The 6,790-nt window shown below is 38.6% G+C and overlaps 1 pseudogene; it reads right to left on the bottom strand.

Moving 5' to 3' along the window:
• Positions 1–235: 235 nt before the first annotated feature.
• On the bottom strand, positions 236–6,040 carry LOC133391477 (uncharacterized; annotated as a pseudogene).
• Between the last annotated feature and the right edge of the window lie 750 nt (positions 6,041–6,790).

Genomic DNA, 6,790 nt, shown 5'->3' with positions numbered 1-6,790 from the left:
TTTTCACTACCGCTGGAATCCATCTCAGAATTTCTTTAAAATGATTCCTGTAATATACCTCTTCTTCTTCATGAAATGCATCTTCCACAGTTCTTTTTACAATATCTTTTGTTTGCTCCTTGCATTCATCGTTAATCTCTCTTTTGTGTGCTGTTGTAGGGTTAATTTTTGCGATAAGGGTATGTGGTACATAGCAAAACACTTTTTCGCTTGGTGTCGCTTTTGTTACTGTGCATGGATTGTTTCTATAGTTTATCAAAAATTGATTTAGTTTCCTCTGTAGATTTAGTACTTTAAATCTTGCATCTAACAGATATTTCTTCAATGCACCTTTGACCGTTCGCACCGCCCTTTCGCTAATCCATTAGATTGTGGATGATACGTTGGTAATTTACTGACCTTAATCCCTTTTGACTTTAAGAACATGACAAACTTTTCTGAACTAAAGGGAGGCCCATTGTCTGATACTATCTCTTCTGGCACTCCGAAACATGCGAAAAATGTTTCTATGACTTCAATCACATATTCTGCTCTTATACTTTTCATAATTTTCACTTCTATGAATTTCGAGAAACTGTCTACCATTATCATTAACGTACTATTCTCGAATTAAAAAAAATCAATATGAATTCTCTCAAACGGACGTAAGCTTTTTGGCCATTTTGTTGTAACTACTTCCTTCGGTATGATCTGTCTTGACTGGCAAATTTGACACAACGTAATGAAATTACAGGGTTTCCCACGATTTATTGGTCAGTTCCCATGATTTTTTGGTGCGTTCCCACGATTTTTTGGTTGTATCCCATAGATTTTTGGTTCGATCCTATAATTTATTGGTATTTTCCGATTGGATATCAATACAATTAGACCAAAAAATTCTGGGAAACGACCAAAAAATCGTGGGAACGCACCAAAAAAATATGGGAATCCACCAAAAATTGATGGGAACCAACCAATATATCGTGGGAAACCCTGTATGAAAATCCTTATCCATATTTTTCCACCAAACTAATTTTCTTGCTGCCATTTTCATTCTCACTAGACCATTATGATTATCGTGGAACAATTTTACTATTTCCTCTTTCAGTTTTTCTGGGACTATCACTCGATCGTTGAATAGAAGTATTCCATTTTCGATTCCCAAATTGTTTTTGATTTTAAAATACTCTTTTAACTGAACTGACTCATTTTTTGACCAACCGTATTTTACGTTCTTATAAACTTGTTGCAATAATACATCGTTCTGCTGATATTTTCTTATCATCCCAATGTCTAAAATTTCATTTGAAGATAGTGCATTCAATGAAACTTCTACTTCTTCTATTATTGATTCTTCTGCTAATGGTAACCTACTCATAGCATCTACATGACCCATTTTTTCCCCGGTCTATGCTCAATTATATACTCGTAATTCGCTAATATTAATGCCCAACGGCTTAATCACGCCACAGCTATTGATAACGTTGCTCTTGAAGGCTTAAAAATTGCCTTCACTCGTGCATTATCCGTTACTAGTTTAAACTTTACTCCGTAAATATACTTGTGGAATTTTTGCACTCCGTAAATTACCGCTAACACTTCTTTTTGAACTTGTGCATAGTTTTTTTGTGCTTGTGTTAGGGTCGCAGACGCAAAATAAATTGGCTTCTCTTGTCCACCTATTTCATGCGATAATACCGCACCTACCCCATAGGGACTAGCATCTACCGTTAATATTATCGGTTTTTCAGGATCATACGGTTCTAATACATGATTTGCCTTTAGCAGTGATTTCGTTTTATCGAAGGACTCCTGACATTCTTTGGACCACTCAAATTTAACATTTTTCCGTAACAATTCGTGTAATGGTCTTAATAAATTGGCTAAATTTGGCAAAAACCTTCCATAATAGTTTAACATCCCCAAATATGCTTGTAATTTCATTACGTTTACAGGTGCTGGGGCATTATCTATCGCTTTAACTTTATCTGCGTTTGGCGTAATTCCGTCTTCCGTTATAACGTAACCTAAGTATTCTATCTTCGTTTTGAAAAATTCCGATTTTTTTTTTCATTTATCTTAACTTTGTATTTTTCAAGCCTCTTCAACACTTCCATCAGATTTTCCATGCATTCTTTTTTCGTTTTTCCTCCTACCAAAATATCATCCATATATGCTATACCTGGTGTTCGTATAAGTATTTGATCAATGATTGATTGAAATATAGCCGGTGCTGATTGCACTCCGAACGGCATCCTTGTCTACTTATACAACCCTTTATGTGTATGTATGGTACAAAGATCTTGCGCATTTTTTGATAACCTCACTTGTAAATATGCCCCGGTAAGATCTATCTTACAAAATATTCTCCAGTTTGCAATCTTAGCCAATATATCATCTATTTTAGGCAATGGATAGTGTTCAACGGAAAGATATCGGTTTATTGTCGCTTTTCCATCAATACAAATACGTACCGAACCATCGCTCTTTTCTACCACTACTATCGGACTAGCCCAAGCCGATGATCTGGTTGGTATCAATATTCCATCATTCACTAAATTCTCTATGTTTTCTTCTACCTTTGCCACAAGTGCGTACGGCACCGCATATGCCTTATGAAATATTGGAGTGTAGTTTGGTTTTAATATCAAATTTGCTTCGAAATCTTCGATCGTTTCTTTAAGGTTGCCATCAATCAAACTAGGAAATTTCTCTCTCATTTCATTATTCCAATTACTTTCTTCGATTTGGTTTAACTTAATCGTTTTTCTCCATTCCGGGAATTAGACATCTAAACCATCTCGCCCTAATAATGCACTTCCTTTATCTCCAGTTAGAATTATTACAATTTGCAATTTAACCGTTTTATTATTTCGTGTCGCATCCACTACCATTTTAGCCAAGGGGATTAACCTTTGCCCAGACGCCGTTATGAAACGTAATTGTGTTGGTTCTAACTTCACATTTCTAAATTTCTCGAGGTAAATGTCCTCTGGTAATACCGTATTACACGCTCCGCAATCAATCTCGAATACTACATCGATACCGTTAACGTTTAACACACACTCTTCTGGTTCACTTAACTTATTTTCGTTTGATATGTGTGCTAGTGAAACCTCTCTATCGTACGTTTTCAAGCTTTGCACTCGCATATTCTTATTTCTACAACACGACGACACATGCCCGATCTTCTTGCATATGCCACGATCGTGCTGGACATGTTTGTGTATTGTGCAGTCTCCCACACCGGTAACACTTTCTCTCGATTGCGTGCACGTTGCTCTGCTTGTGTGGGTGATAACTCCTCCCGACGTGGTTGTAGTGCTGCGCACCGACGCTACTCTTTGGCGCATGCCTAATTGCCGCCATTTCTCTAGGCTGCACCTTTACTGCAAAGGTCTCGCTCTGCTCTTCCGCCGCTTCCCATGTTCTCGCGATGCTTTCGGCTTGCTCGAAAGTCAGGTCAGACTCTCTTAGCAGGCACTTCCTCAGACCGTCGTCTCGTACACCAGCCACCAATTGATCACGCAACATCTCCGATAAAAACGATTGGAACTTGCATGTTTGTGCAATAGCCTTCAATTCCACAACGTACTCAGCAATGGAATGTTCTTTCTGCATGCAGTGACGGAAATTGTAACGCTCAGCCACCACATTCACTTTTTGCTCCAATTGTTCTTTAAGCTTTATACACAGCTTTTCATAATTGCACAATTTTTTGCTCCTCCGGTGATACCATCTTCGATATCAGACTGTATAGTGACGCTCCTCCTAGTGTTAACAGCATCACTGTCTTTGTAGACGCCTCTATCTCGTTCACTTGAAAGAATATGTCCATTCTTTCCAAGTATTCCCTAATACTTTCACCCATGACGAAGGATTCTATTTCACCAATCAACGTCATTTTTGGACTATTTTACTTTCTGCTGACTTTAGCACACGGATCGAATTATCCTCGTCGCCAACTGTTATATCTCAATACCAAAGCTCTTGCTTGTTCGACTGTTTATATGCGACTGCTGTATTTCCTGCTTATACACCATAACTCTTATTACTACTTACAACTACTTACGCACTACTCTTACACATATACACTCATACTATTTACACACTACACCATCCACCCTGTTTCTTGATCTGTCCTCTGCTACGTCCAATCCTGATATATGTAACCTATTTGCCAAACATTTCTCTAGTGTATTTGTCGATCCCAGTTCTTTTAAGGTTCCTTTGGACGTAGGCTTGTCTTACACGCCCTCTGATGTGATATCATGTAATTCAGTCGTTGTAAGTGAAAGCCTAGTAAAATCCGCTTTATTCAAACTTAAAACTTCGTTTTCACCAGGCCCCGATGGCATCCCTGCCTGTGTTTTGAAAAAATGTGACAATACCCTCACTCCTATTCTCACTCGTCTTTTTTCTCGCTCGCTTAGTGTAGGGATTTTTCCTAGTCAATGGAAACTAGCTTGGCTTGTTCCCATTTATAAGAAAGGTGACCGCACACTAGCATCAAACTACAGAGGCATTTCTATTATTTGTGCGTGTTCTAAAATCATCGAGTCAATTGTCCATTTATCTGTAATGCCTTGTGTAAAAAATTATATTTCTACGGAACAACACGGCTTTATGCCCAATCGCTCAGTGTCCACCTACCTAATGTGTTTTTTGTCTTCTATATATCATAACCTGTCTAGTGGTAAGCAAGTAGACACTGTCTATACTGATTTCAAAACGGCATTTGACAGTATACCTCTATCATTACTTGTTGCTAAGCTTCGAAAACTAGGTTTCGGTGGCTCTATATTGCCGTGGTTCAACTCCTATCTTGAGAATCGTTCATATGCAGTTAAAATCTGTGGCTCTTTCTCTGAATGTTTTCTTAGTTCTTCGGGTGTCCCTCAAGGTAGTGTCCTTAGTCCCTTAGACTGTTCATTCTCTTCCTCAATGACTGTACTTCGATCCTTCCTCCTAACGGCTTCTTGCTATATGCGGATGACGTTAAAATTTTTCTTCCTGTATCTTCTACAGCTGATTGTCTAGTCCTTCAATCCTGGCTCTGTAAATTCTCTACATGGTGTGCTTCTAACGGTTTAGTCCTGTGTCCTGAAAAATGTTCTGTCTTGTCTTTCTTCCGATCCTCTACAAGTATAACTCATGCTTATAGTGTCTATGATGAACCTATTCCCCGTGCGTCCATGTCCAAGGATTTTGGCGTCTTCTTTGACCCGAGTCTTTCTTTCAAGGAGCACACGGACTATGTCATCAACAAGGCCAACAAAAGTCATGGTTATATTTGTCGCATGTCCACTGAAATTCGTGATCCTTTTTGTCTTAAGTCCCTTTATTGTTGTTGGGTCCGTTCCGTACTAGAATATGCCTGTGTCATCTGGTCTCCTGTCCAACTATCTCTGCTCCAAAGGATTGAGAGGATCCAGAGACGTTTTACAAGGATCGTATTTCGTAGGTCGCTGGGTCATCACTCTATTCCGCTTCCTTCGTATGACGATAGATGCACTCTATTAGGACTTGCCAAGTTGGAGCACCGCCTCTCGGTCGCTCAGGCTTCTTTTGTTGCTGGCATATTGCTCAATACGATTGATACTCCTTCACTTCTGTCGCGCTTACATTTGTATGCACCTTGTCGCACCTTACGTTATCGTTTTCGTCTCCAGTTACCTATATGTCGTACACGTTTTACTCGCAATGAGCCTTTTGTAAGAGCTATGTCGTCTTTTAATAGTACTTCAGATCTGTTCGATTTCAACCTATCCTACCCTGTCTACCGATCCCGTCTTCGCTCCTTTTCCGTACCATAAACTCCTTCCAATTCCTTCGTGGATAATTGTATACTATAGTCAGTAAGCACTATTGCTGTAACCCAACGTGGCCGAGCAATTAATAAAATAAAAATAAAATAAAATAAAATAAAATAAAATAAAAAGCCTCTTTTATGGAAGCCTGTAGACAAAAAAAAACAAAAAGAAACAGGACTGCCAACATGTTTTATGAACATGACCAAAAGATATACTAAAAAAACGAAAATAAAAATAAAACAGGTAAAAAATAAAGATAACTTTTTGGAATGAGAAAGAAAACGAGGTGATATGGAATATGTACAGCTGAAAATAAAAACGGAGCCAACAACAAAAATAACAACAGAGGTGTGAGATGTCAAAAATGGAGAAAAAAAGTTAATGCACTGTTTGAAACCTGATAGACTTGAAGATTTTCGAACGTAGGAAAGGTGACATAGGATCCATTAAAAAATATAAATCTTTCAAAAAATATCCAATAGGTTGCGTTAACCCATTCAGTGTTTTGCCCGAGTCTCGCTCGGGGTAACAGATCCCTTTTGTAGTGATTTGCCCGAGTTATACTCGTTCTGATTTTTTGCTCTGTTTCGTGGTGTACGGTAGCTGTGAATAGGGATGGGTCAAGTAGCATTTTGTGCTATTTTGTGGTAGAACACAATTTTGTGGTAGAGCACAGTTTTGAACTATACCACAATTTTGCGCAACTGTAGTAAGTGTGTTACCACATTGACGTAGCACGAGAATATAGAACCGCACATTCAATATGGTAACACCATTATTACAGTTGTGCAAAACTGTGCGTACACAAAATTCAGGTATAGTTGTGCTGTGCTCTACCACAAAATTGTGGTCCTTCGCAAAATTGCTTGCGCACAAAATTGCTAGCGCACAAAATTGCGTTATAGCACCAAAATAGTGCGCGCACAAAATTATGCGGTACCACAAAATTGTGCGGTTGCACAAAAGTGGTACCACAATTTTGTTTAGTGTGCAAGTGT

Source organism: Anopheles gambiae, chromosome 2 (assembly GCF_943734735.2).
Source record: "Anopheles gambiae chromosome 2, idAnoGambNW_F1_1, whole genome shotgun sequence".
Lineage (NCBI taxonomy): Eukaryota > Metazoa > Arthropoda > Insecta > Diptera > Culicidae > Anopheles > Anopheles gambiae.
Note: the sequence above shows the minus strand (reverse complement) of the source record. Positions and strands in the feature narration are given on the sequence as shown.